The sequence below is a fragment of the Halichoerus grypus genome, chromosome 3 (genome assembly GCF_964656455.1).
Source record: "Halichoerus grypus chromosome 3, mHalGry1.hap1.1, whole genome shotgun sequence".
Lineage (NCBI taxonomy): Eukaryota > Metazoa > Chordata > Mammalia > Carnivora > Phocidae > Halichoerus > Halichoerus grypus.
This window is the reverse complement of record NC_135714.1, coordinates 118,477,223-118,489,925: the sequence shown is the minus strand read 5'-3', so window position 1 is coordinate 118,489,925 and position 12,703 is coordinate 118,477,223.

The following is a 12,703-nucleotide window of genomic DNA, read 5'->3' as shown; positions in this document are numbered from 1 at the left end:
TTAGCATGGGCAAAACTCCCCAGAGCTATACTGCTGGGTACGATGCTTTCCCTCACCATCGGAAAAGAATTGGAATGTGAGGACCAATGCCATGCTTATATATTTAGTAGCAGTTCTATTACAAATATTTCAAATCACACAAAATGTGCAGATTTGCTATTTCAACAAGGATGAAGACCTGCCTGACTTGCATAGCATTTAATGAGCAGTGTGCCAGGAATGCTGATTGACAATATTTGGCTGTTGAGTTTCCTAAGCTTATTTTGCACAAAGTTGTAAACTTATGCTCTAAAATTATTTTTCTTTTGTGCATGCCAAATGCAGTACCCTTGTCTCATTTTGGAATGAGCATTGTGTCCTATGTAGAACTACGTATCTCCAAAGACAAGGAGAGATGAAATAGGAGAGACTCATTAACCAGGAAAAGCAGGAGTGGAAATGAGTAGCAAGCAGAACGAATATAGACTGCTAAGGCCGAGGATGTTTTTGAGCCTTTTGTAATGAGAGAATCCTCGTGACAGACACCTACTCTCCACTTTAATTGGAATACCCCAATATTTCCAGAAGAAAAGTGTGATAAACAGAATAATACCACCGTCTTTCTCCCCAACATGTCTGCGTCTAATCCCCAAAACCAGGATATGTTACTTTTCATGGCAAAGAGACTCTGCAGATGTGTTTTAATTAAGGATTATCAGATGGAGGAGATTATCTTGGACTATCCTGGTGGGCCCACTGTAATCACAAGGGTCCTTTAAGTAAAGGAGAAAGGCAGGAGTGTCAGAATCAGAGAAGCTGAGGTTGGAGTGATGTGGTTGCTGGCTGGGGGCCACCAGCCAAGGCACACAGGCAGCCTCTAGAAGCTGAAGAAGGCAAGGATCAGAGTCTCCCTTTGAGCCTCTAGAAAGGACACAGCTCTGCCAACCCCTTGGTTTTAGTCTTGTAAGACCCATTTTGGGCTTTTGACCTCCCGAATGACAAGATAATAAATTTGTGTCATTTCAAGCTACTAAATTCATTGAGATTTGTTACAGCAGGAAGAGGAAATTAATACAAAGAGAATAAACCCTGTTTTGTTATTTCCCTGCTTTTGCTCATCTCCAATGTTGACTTGGGGTATCTGGAAGGTGTGATGGGCAGTGAAGGTCCTCTCAAGTGTGCCTTCCATTCGGGATCCCACCCTGAGACCCACAGGTGCCAAGTCCGGCTGCACGGCAGAAACACCTGTGGAATTTTTAGAAGCTACAATGCTCAGCTCTTCTCCAGATCTGTTGAATCTCATTCTCCAACACTGGGGGCCTAGTCTTGAATACTTTATTCTTAGGTTCCAGAGGTGACAGTGAGATTAGGAAACAGGGTTTCTGGTAGTTAGTTGTAGCTGCAACTCCGGTGCCCAAGCTATCTCTACCCGCAGGAGAACATTCCAGAAGGAGTGTCCTCCAGCTGAACACAAAGTTATTTCCCTGCTTTTGCTCATCTCCAATGAGCATCTCTTTGACCACCCTCTCACCTTTGTTGAGAGGATACTGTCTGTATATGATGCTTAGCATCTTGCTGGGCTCTCAGTGAGTCCTTGGGATAGTGTGGCTGTAATTATAGTCATCGCTGAAATATACCAAATGTATTATTCAGCTCCTAACACTTCACAGGGAAGGGAGGAGCCTTCTGTTAGGGCAGCAGAATGAGCAGGGCTCTTCCGTATTCCTCAGAGAAGGCCCCCCAAATCCCTGCTCTTTTGTTTATAGCTTTAATGGAAGCCAGTTAAACACCATCATACTTGGTCATACATGGTCTTACTGCCTTCCAGAAGATTCGAGGATGAAGTTTTTTCCATCTTGGGGGCTGGGCTCTGCCTTACGTGTTTAGTTTTTTTCTCTCTCTCTCTCTTTATCTCTTTTCTTCTCTCTCTCTTTATCTCTTTTCGTCTCTTCTCTATCTCTACAATTATGTTGTAGGAGCAATCTGGCAGGACTGGTATTTGAAAGGAGTAGGAGTTCTCTTCAGAGTTGTCACTGGTTAGGCACAGTCCAGGACAGCGCCTGGGAAGGGTGGTCAAAGAAGTTGTCTCCAACAGACTCTTGTATAATATCACTGTGCTAAAAGAACTTAGTTACAGGAGGAAGAATAGAGAGTTGCACAGATTATTAAAGTAAATCCTAAGTAAATGGACCCCTCCCTGTTTCAGAGATGCTGAGGTCAGGTCTGCAGGAGAAGAGCTCCTTGTCCTCTCTGTGCAGGAATGCCCAGGCCTTGGGAAGCACAGGGCAATTCTGTTGCTACTCTGTGGCTTTCAGGAGCACTGGAGCAATGAGAAGCCTTGTTTCCAGAGGGGAACTCAGGAACGTAGAGGGGAGGCGGCACTCAGTGCCTGCCAGGGAGGGGGCAGGGTGGAGGGGTTCCAGGATGAGTTATAAGGACTATTTTTAGTGTCTGGCCAGGGACTTTCAGGGCCGACCAGGTTTACAGAATTGACCCAATTGGTAGATATAATTAAGACTGGTTTAGAAATAAGGCACTGGGAAATTCAGGACGAGGAAAAATATTCTTAAGATTTTCTTTGGTTCAGGAAAAAGGTGAATTAAAATCCTTTTAGATTTGTAACCTATGTTTTCATTACACTGAGAGCTTTTCTAGACTTATTTTTCCTTTATCCCAAAACTTTAATTCTTGGACAAGTCTTTGAAGAAGGATGGAAATGGAACAAAAGTATGGATTTTATTGGAAGCTCCTAAGATCTGTTACTTACCAAAGTGGATAAATGGGTTATTATCATTTTCCACCTTGAGAACTATTTATTTGCAGGAGAGAAGGACACATTTGTTGGTTGATGGCTCTGTAACCATGGAAACGTATAAATAAAAAATAAGAAAAATGTTTTAATCCATTAATTTTCAGATCTCCTATACCAAGCTGCCTTTCCCCCAGAGGTGTGGCGTGGCCAAATGAAAACACAGCCATGACCCAGGTCCACGTTCCGAGCAGTGCTGCACAGGGAGCAAGGCCAAGCCCTCCTCTTCTCTCTCTTCTGCCTCACAGCTTGGCCAGATATGCATTTTAAATGCATACTTTCAGTGTGGAGAGGTTGCCTTGGGTACATGTAGAAAAAGCAAAGCACTTCGCCTGTGGGACTTGGCTGCATAGACACGGGAAGAAAATCATTAGGGACGGAATCGGTGACCAGACCCCAGTCCAGATTTCCAAATGGTTGCTTTGTTCAACCCTTGAGATAGTGTCAGAAGCTCTGCCCTGCCTTTCTCGGGGGTATGATACGGTGGAAATTGGGGTGGTGCTAAGATCGTTAAAAAGTTTAAAATAATATCGATCCCAGTATAATTTTTGTGCTCCTAGGTAATGTCCTACTTAATTCACTTACTTGGAGACACCGTATCATGTGGAAGAGGGAACTTCCCATTGTGCTTAAGATGAGCGCAGGCTTGGGAGCCAGGCACAGCTGTTTTTCCATTCTTGTTCGACCTCTAATAAGCTTGGTAACCTGGGGCACGGGACCGAATCTCTCTGAGCCTTGACTGCACCATCTGAAAAATGGCGATAGTAATTCGGGCACCACGGTGCTTCTGTGGACCTTTGTTGAGAGGATGCTGTCTGTATATGATGCTTAGCATCTTGCTGGGCTCTCAGTGAGTCCTTGGGATAGTGTGGCTGTAATTATAGTCATCGCTGAAATATACCAAATGTATTATTCAGCTCCTAACACTTCACAGGGAAGAGAGGAGCCTTCTGTTAGGGCAGCAGAATGAGCAAGGGCTCTTCCGTATTCCTCAGAGAAGGCCCCCAAATCCCTGCTCTTTTGTTTATAGCTTTAATGGAAGCCAGTTAAACACCATCATATTTCACTTTAATGCCAATGTAAATTTGAAAATATTTTGCTGAAATTCTCCTTAAATAAATGCACTTCTCTCTTTTTTGTTCACTCAAGAAATATTTATTGAGTACCTATTGTATGCTCGACCTGTGCTAGGTTCTGGGGATAAAACAATAAGGTAGAAATGGCTCTGTATTTAGGAATGTTACAATGTGGTGGGGATAAAAAAATGACCCGTGAACAAGCAATTACAAGGCAACATCCTCAGTGCTGTGGCAGGAGTAATGTGCTACCGGGCATTTTGCTGGGGTGCCGAACCCAGGTTTGAGGGGGTTGTCTCTGGGAGTGGGATCATTTTTAGAGCCATCTCAGGGCAGGAGGCCTATTGTGGGCTGCCCTGAAATGCTAGAATCCATTCATTTACATCTTCATTCATTCGCTCACTTATTCAGTGTTTATCGAGTGCCTATTAGTTCCCAGATTCTGTGGCAAGCCCTGGGGAGACAGGTTAGCAGGAAGAGGGTGTATAGAGAGGCGCCTGGGTGGCTCAGTCATTAAGCATCTGCGTTGGGCTCAGGTCATGATCCCAGGGTCCTGGGATCGAGCTCCGCATTGGGCTCCCTGCCCAATGGGAACGGGAAGCCTGCTTCTCCCTCTCCCACTCCCCCTGCTTGTGTTCCCTCTCTCACTGTGTCTCTCTCTGTCAAATAAATAAATAAAATCTTAAAAAAAAAAAAAAAAAGGAAGGGGGTGTATAGAAATGAAGAGAAAAACTACCCAGCACGGAGAAGTGAGAGAAGGTGGGGGGGCGGAGCTGGCCAGCAGGGGGATGGTGGGGGAGGGGTCTGGGTTTGAGCCAGGACCTGAGGGAGAACAGGAATCAGGTGAGGGCAGAGGACCGCAGAGTGTGCTCATGTGGAGGTTGCAGCACAGCGTGTAGTGAGGGATGGAGAAGGTCAGAATGGCTGGAGGGGAGAGGGGTACAGGAGAAGCGACAAGGCGGCCCAGGCTGGAGGGAGGCATTCCTATTCTTCAGATCCTTTTTTAGGCTGGGTGGACTTGAAACCTGATGCGCCCTTCCTGCCATTACCTCTTCCGTTTTTCTTTAGTTTTCAGTAGGGTTGGGATTAAGTGAGGCTTTCTGCAGGAATTTAGGATTATCCTTCGTGGGGGATGCTGGAATGTGTTGCCCATACCTCAATTCAGGACTGAAGGGCTTTTCCCCAAACTTTGTAGGTGCTGCTGATAGAGAGCTCTCGGTTTCTAGCTTGCCCTGGAGATTGCCTCAGCTGAAGAAAGCCTCCCCACCCACTTCCCAGGGTGGTCCGCAGCCACTGATCGATGGGCATAGGAGTACAAAGGCTTAACCACCTCTCCCCAACTCGGCACAACTCTGCGGGGTCATCCCAGCCCCAGCGCTCCCTGAGGGGTAGGCTGAGATCTTCACTGGGACTGCCCTGTTGCTCAGTGTCTCCCTCTGCCCGCCTGTGCTTGCTTCCCCGTCCCTACAGAGGAGGTATGATCCCAAGAGCACCCCTTAACATATGTTCTATCTCAAAGTTGGCTTCCCAAAGAACCTAACCTGGGACACACTTAAAATTCAACCCCTGTGAGATCAGAGTACAGATATACGAACACCACTTAATAAAGACAGATTTCCAGGAAAGCAAGGATTTGGCTATAACCTGACAGAATGTGTCAATGAGAAGGGGGATCACTCAGTCATAGGTAGAGAGAGCAAAGTGGGTCACAGAAATCTCCCAACTTCGAAGTCTTGTCTAAGGAAGAGGAAGACTCGGCCAGTTCTGATTCACAGGGCCATCCTTTTTGTGGAACTAGATTCATTGATAAGCTGTCATCAGGAAATGCTGTTAAACCTGCATCTAAGAACATATATTCTGATTCCATGTTCACCAGCCCCCTTCTGATTATAGGCTGACTTCCCCTGAAGGGCAGCCTAAGGGAAGAATTAGGTAGATAAGTTTCCACTATGGTTCACATAGCAGATCTAATTTTTGTTGGAAATTAACACTTTGGGATTCTGGTTTTATAAATCACTGTTATTGTTCATCTACCTCTGAGAGGGACTTGGGTCCACTCTTGGTATAGTGAAGAAAATAGGCCTCTGGCTGGAAGGATTTGGGCTCTTTGGAGATGCCAGGGGACCTTTCCTGGAAGCAGCATGCTAAAATCCTGGTGCTCTGAAAAAGGCTTTTTTTTTTTTTTTAAATCCACACCCATATTTTTGTGTCTGTTTGGACTGATCCATTTATTTTTTATTTTTTATTTTTTTGCCTTGTAGGCTTAAATTTAACTGACTGGTTTTTATGAAGCTCATAAACTAAAGGTATTTTAAGTATTGTTTATGTTCAGGGGATGTGGCTGTCATAATCTAATGGATCTTTTCTAAAAAAAAAATATATATATATATATATATATTTTTTTTTTACTTAAAAAGAGGTTTCGGGTAAGCAGCATATCAGAGTGAGGGGGTGAGGGGTTGAGGGCCAGGGAACTAGATTTGAATTCTGGATCTGCTGTTGAGGTGGCCTGTGGCTTGGGAAGGTTACTTTCTGCTTGTGCTACAACCTCCTTATCAGGCTGGTAGGGGGTGATTGCAAGTAAAGTGCTCAGAACATTGCCCGGCACATGGAAAGCACTGGGGAAGTGAAAGGTACTATTATAGAGAAAAAGTATGATAATCACGCACATCTCAGCCATTTCCACTGGGCTCCATAAGCTTTGCATCAGGGGTCTTTTATGCTTTTTAAGTGCTAAAACAACTAAAACCTCGATGCTCCCATCCCAAATAGATTTCCAATTTCTCTTATTACAAAAAGCAGTAAAACAGATTTCTCAGTTGGTGCCCGTATCGGAGAGTCGGGTCAGACCAAAGGTCGGGAGCAGCAGTGTCTGTGAGCCCCGGTCGCTAGCAGCCGGGAGAACTCTCTGGCAAATGTGCAAACGTGGTAAGTTTGTGGCATGTGACATCGTCTTCCCTCTCCTTCTCTCCCCAATTGCATTTTTAAAAGTAATGCAGTTAATTTTCATGAGTATTTTAAGCCCAAATTAGATCTCATATTGTAAACACGGCAGAAGCTGAGAAAGATCTTGTTAACAAAGGCAAATTACGAAACTCCCACAAATCTGAATCAGACCCACAGAATTCAAGCTGAGACAAAGTACATGCCCACAAAATTCATGCCGGTTCATTTCTGCAGGATTAAAGTAAAGGCTGGCTCCCTAAGCTGCCAGAGGATCTGTGACCATGGCATCTAATTGCAGCTTCCTTTAAACCTTGAACAGGTCAATGGAGGCACGATGATCTCAGGGATAATTTGTCTTTTATGTATTTCTATGGTGTGATATATAATCCCTTGCTGAAAAGGGTCCTTGTGGGTGTCAGTGTTCTGTTCCCACTTGTAATGGATTAAAGAGCTGATAAATAGGTGATTCTTTATATCTACCTCTTTTGTCCTGCATAATGTGGGCCAAGAGATGAGCCCACCTCCATTAAGGCAGCAATGGGGGCATTCAACCCGTAAATGATTCTGGGTTCCTTTTATGTCGCGACTGGGCTCAACAGTGTATGCAGATGCATTTGGAATCTTGCAAACGACAGTGTTGAACAGCCAGAGAGTGGTTTTCCACTTGGCATCTTAAGTCCTACTTTTCTCTGCTTGCTCTTGAGGTCGCTCCGCCCCTCAGATGGGGTGGAGTAAAGAGATCTCAAAAGGCAATTGTGTTATCTTGGGCTGCAGGAGCCAGGGAGGGTGAAGAAACTCATTTTGTCTGTGTCTGAACATACCAGAAGTCCTCTGCTAAAGTGCAGACAGTCAGGTAGTCAGCACCCGGGGGTCACTGGAAAACACACAGCATAGCAGGGACAGAGCAAAACCCCGCCGTAAACCCTACAGGGGTGCTGAGAATGGACAGGGTTTCTGCCCTCTTGACTCCACCGTCTGCTGCCTTTGCCCATCCCTGCCCCAGGCTCTTGGGAGATTTGAAGTCCTCAGGAATGGGGATGCTCCCAATAGCAAAAGTGTGGGGAACCTTAGTCAGGTGTTGCAGTTTGGTGTAGTTTAGGGAAAAATCTCCCCTTAAGCCAGGAATGTTTCCCCATCCCCCTGCCTAGTATCCGGGGTTGCACCTCTGTAGGTCCACCATGGCAACTCCATGCTGGAAGGCAGCAGAACCAAGAGTGAGCCCCCCTCCGCCGGCCCCCGAGTGTGAATGTGAGTCTCTGCGTGTCCCGGCTCCCTCCTCCCGAAAGGCAGGATGTGCTCTGTGCCTCTGGGCTGTTTTCCCTCCTCAGCCTAGCTCTTTACCTCAAGGCTGCTCTGCTTCACAAATACCTCCTCCTGTTCCGGAAATCCATTTCCCTCCATTTTCTCTTCCCGAGCTCCTTCCCTCGGTTTTCTTTCTTTTCTAATCATGATATAATTCAGGTAGATAAATAGCTCACACGTAAGCTATTATGTAAGTAAATGGGAGAGCCAACTGGAAAGGTCAGTGATTGTGGAGAAGTAATGGGCAAAACTTCAAGGAGGGGGTGGACCTTGAGCTTCTTTTAATAAAGTGAGAGGGATGGGGTTGGCTGATGGAAGGAGGAGGGGTGTACTGTGTTGATGGAGATGGTCCAGGGACGGGAGTTAGGGTCCAGGAAGCCTGGGCTCGCGTCCTGGCCTTGACAGTTATTTAGCTTTGTGACCTTGGGGAAGTCACTACAGCGCTCGGAGACTCAGGCTTCTTACCTGTGCGATAGGGATCGTCACACCTGGCTTCCACCATTGTTCTAAGGATTATAATGGATTAATTCTATACTTATGGATTATTATGTGCTGATCCCTGTGCTAGGTACCAGAAGGCAACAGTCCTAGGCTTCGCTTTCTAGGAACTTCCAGGAGAGAGAGACAAATAAGTGAAGAAGCATATATTTAAGACTGTATTATGAGCCATGAAGGATGCAACAGAGTAATTGTGTTGGTGGTTTTTACAGAGGGGAATCAGAGAAGGTTCCTGAGTAATGCCCATGTGGCACTCGTCATCGCTCCCAGCATGGGGTAAAATGAGCTCTTGGTAGTTTATCGTATCCAGGGGATGCCTGCATGAGGACGGGAGAATTAGGGAAGGGCTATGTGGTGGCAATGGGGATTGTCATACCCGTGGATTCCCTGCTTGCCCTTTTCTTTCTAAGGGGATAAGTTCACATACAAGCTTCAGGAGGAGAGATTCGCCCTGGAATTTGCTGGTTCACCTGTGTCTTTGGCCGGAACACTCTCTCTCTGCCCTTAGCTTGCTGTCTGTCTACCATAGTGCGGACCTAGAGAGGGCACCCGTAAAACATCTCAAAACTTGGCAAGAACGCAGCCACTGTGGAGGAAATATTAATAACATGGTTACTGGGCTTTGAATTGAGGGAGTATTTTCTCTCAAGTGCTCTGAGGAGAGATGGTCGTAGGGTTTGGCATTATTTTCTCTCAGGAGAGAAGAAAACAACACAGAGGCGTTGAAGGTGCTTTCTAGAAATTTCACGGATAGAATCAGCCAGTCCTTTCACATAGGTCCTCGCCGCCCGTTCAGTACGTTGACCACCAGGCCATTTGCTTGAAGTGGATATTAGGGCACCACCTCCTTCTCTGGCCGCTTCTTCCTTGTGACTTCCTGGCACAGCCAGCCTGGCAGCCGTAGCTCCTTCGTCATGACATTAATTCAATATAAGGAGGTCAGAGGTCAAATATTTTAAAAAGCCAATCTCTGATTTAGCCCAGATTTTTAACCAAGGTAGGTTTTTTTTTTTTTTTAAGGTTTAGGGGGGCCAGGATAGGAAAGGGTGAATGACCAGAATTTTCCATGGGACTTTCCTGAACATGATCTTGTAAGAAGTGGATTAATGCCTTGCTCAAAAGTGGGTGTGGCAAATGCCAAAAGACCAAGGGAGAGTGCGGGAGGCCTCAGGAGTCTCAGGTGAAAGGCGGTAGGGCAGATCAAAGGCTCACTCAGGGGATGATGATTATTTTTAACATTTGGTTAAAAATTGACAAACTAATTGCTGAGCCCATTGTCAGAAAACTGGCAACCCATTAGGGATGATTGTAAGCAATTTCTCTCTATTATTCCTAATGAGATGGACACAGCCTCCGCTTCTGTATTTATTGCTCAGGGAGAAAGGAGGGTTTTGTCTGTCTCTCTCACTCAGAGCGGGAGTGTCGCGTACGCTGTACCAGGCCTGCTGCGCGGGATGCTGGGTTTTCCCCTCCTTCCTGACCTGAGCCCAGAAGACAGATGATTTGTTTGTCTGACTGCCTGAGTGAGTCCCTTGCTGCCTCTTCATTTTCCACCTTCTCTCCCTTCCAAACACCATTCTTCCTCCTGGCCAGCTCTCAAGATATCATTAATCTAAAAAACAAGAAAACAAACTTGAATAGGAAAACGGAACCAAAACTCTTTGGGAAGTGAAACTTCACTGAAAGCGAAAGCGACCAGGAGTTCAGGATTTCAGTGAGCTTTGGGGAAGACCAAAATATTCTTTAAAAGCCGTTTAGAGTATTTCCCGCTTTCACATATCAGAGTAAGTGCTGGTGCGTCAGTGGAGAGTGCCCCGGATCTTGCTTATACAAGAGAAAGTGTCTGCTATCCCTTCACACTGGGGTAGGACACCCCTGGCCTAGTCTTCCTGAGCTAGCCTGGAAAGAGTCGATATTTATGAGTCCAGGTCAAAGGCAGGGTTTCCCACACCAAGGCAGGCCCCTAGGTCCCCCGTCCTGGTGAGGGCCTGGCCAGCGTCTTCCCTCTGGGCAGGGAGGAATGTGCCCTGTGCTGCTTCCCCTCATGCTTATTCCCATGGCCCTCCATGCGTGGGACGCATGTACCTCTTCCGTTTTAGCAACAAATGAGTTCTGGTTTATCTGGTCGATATGCAGATCGGGAAGTCCATTTAGTGGGTCTCTCTCCCTCATTTAAAACCTGTTTCCGTGTCCATTTCCCACTATTTGTTAAATCAGGAAGATCAGAGGAAATGACAAAACAATGAAAATGGCTGCCAGATCAGTTTACATGAGTGGTTTTCATCATTCCAGTGGACTCTGCGATGAATTCTTGATAATTTCTTCTATAAAAAAAGAAAACGTCCAGTTGTGTGTGTTTGTTTTTGCTCGTGATTGACACCCATAGCTATAAAGTACGTGTCAGATTTTAAGTACGCCCAGGAAAATTATCAACTTCGAGTGTTTGCCCACTGTTACATTGTCAGTCTTTGAGACATGGAAAATGGTAGTCATGATTCTACCCAGAAAAGAACTTGGGGACCGTACTGGTTTCTTATTGCTGCTGTAACAAATGATCACAATCTAAGTGGCTTGAAAAACCCACAGATTTATTATCTTACAGTTTTGGAGGTCTGAAGTCCAAAATGGGTCTCACAGAATTAAAATCAAGGTGTCAACAGGGCTGTGTTTCCCAGAGGCTCTAGAAGAGAATCCGCTTCTCTGTCTTTCCAGCTGCTGGGGGCCTCCCAATTTCCTTGGATGGAAGCTCCATCCATCTCCGAAGCCAGCAAGCTCTTCGTTCTTGCTTCTGCTCCCACCATGACATCTCCTCTGAATGACTCCTTAGCTTCCTTAATCGTAGAGGAAGCCCTGTGATTACAGTGAACCCACCAGATAATCCTGGATAATCTTCCTCTCTCAAGGTCCTTGACTTAATCATATCTGCAAAGTCCCTTTTTACCATACAGATAACTTATTCACAGATTCCAGGGATAAGGATGTGGACATTTGGGACGTTATTCTGCCTATCACAGGAACAAAGGGCAAAAGCAGCCTAGAAAATCAGTTCTTATAAATAAACAATAACCAATACATTTTTGGATTCCTCCCCGCCCTTTACTTAAAACAATTGTTTTCAGTCCCATACAGGCTTGAAAATGGCAAACCATTAATTGAATTCCTGTTCAACTGTACTCTGTGATTTATTTTATGTGTATGAAAGTATAGTAGTTTTGTAGGATGAAAAATTTACTTTCTAATTTCCTTTTAAAGGTCAAGTGGCAAAGAGAACTAGTTTTAAATGCAAGTTACTCACATGGAGCAATTAAGGAGAGCTATAAAGTGGTATGGATTTTCAGATGTGGCATGGGCCAGATACAAATGGAGGGGAATTGACTAAGATATTAGCTGATTTAGGAAAATTCAAATCCTACCTGTGGGAGAACACTTACATTCATATATATTTATTGTAATTCATTAAAAAAACCCTCTCTTCTAAACTGTTTTATCATTAAATTTGCAACTTGCTTTCTCTTTGCAGCCAGACGTAAACACCAAGAGCCAACCTCTGTGGTAAAATCTTGTCCTGGGCTTCTCTTTGCTGTCAGTGGGCCCTAGTGACTTAGAGCCCACTTTCCCGGATGTATTGAAATTCTATATTAAGTTAAAGGATGCTCTGTAATATTCGATCTCTCCCAGAACAAACAGGCCTGACCTGGTCCCAGTATCCCTCTTCAGACTAAACTAAAAGGCTCTTCTCTTAATGTCATTCATGACTTTAGACCATCCCCTGGAGAGGTTGCTCTTGGTTATCATTTTGACCTTCGGGGCATTTCTTTTTCTGCTTCGGTCTACTCTCCCTGTGGTGTGGGCATGAAGGAAATTTCTTTTCATGCCTGGTTTCTCTGGAGAGCCCAGCCCATGAAACCGCGGTGCTGTCTTCCCCACGCATGGGCTGAGAAAGAGATCTGCCTCTTTGGCTCTTTCTGCAGGTGACTGGGTGACATCGGAGTGGATGGTCAGCAGAGCTGGTGGACCCTCTTTAAGCTTCATGCCGGTTCCTTTAGGCAAAAACATAACCCTTTTCCATCCCTTGCTGTTTTGTCTGGTGGCT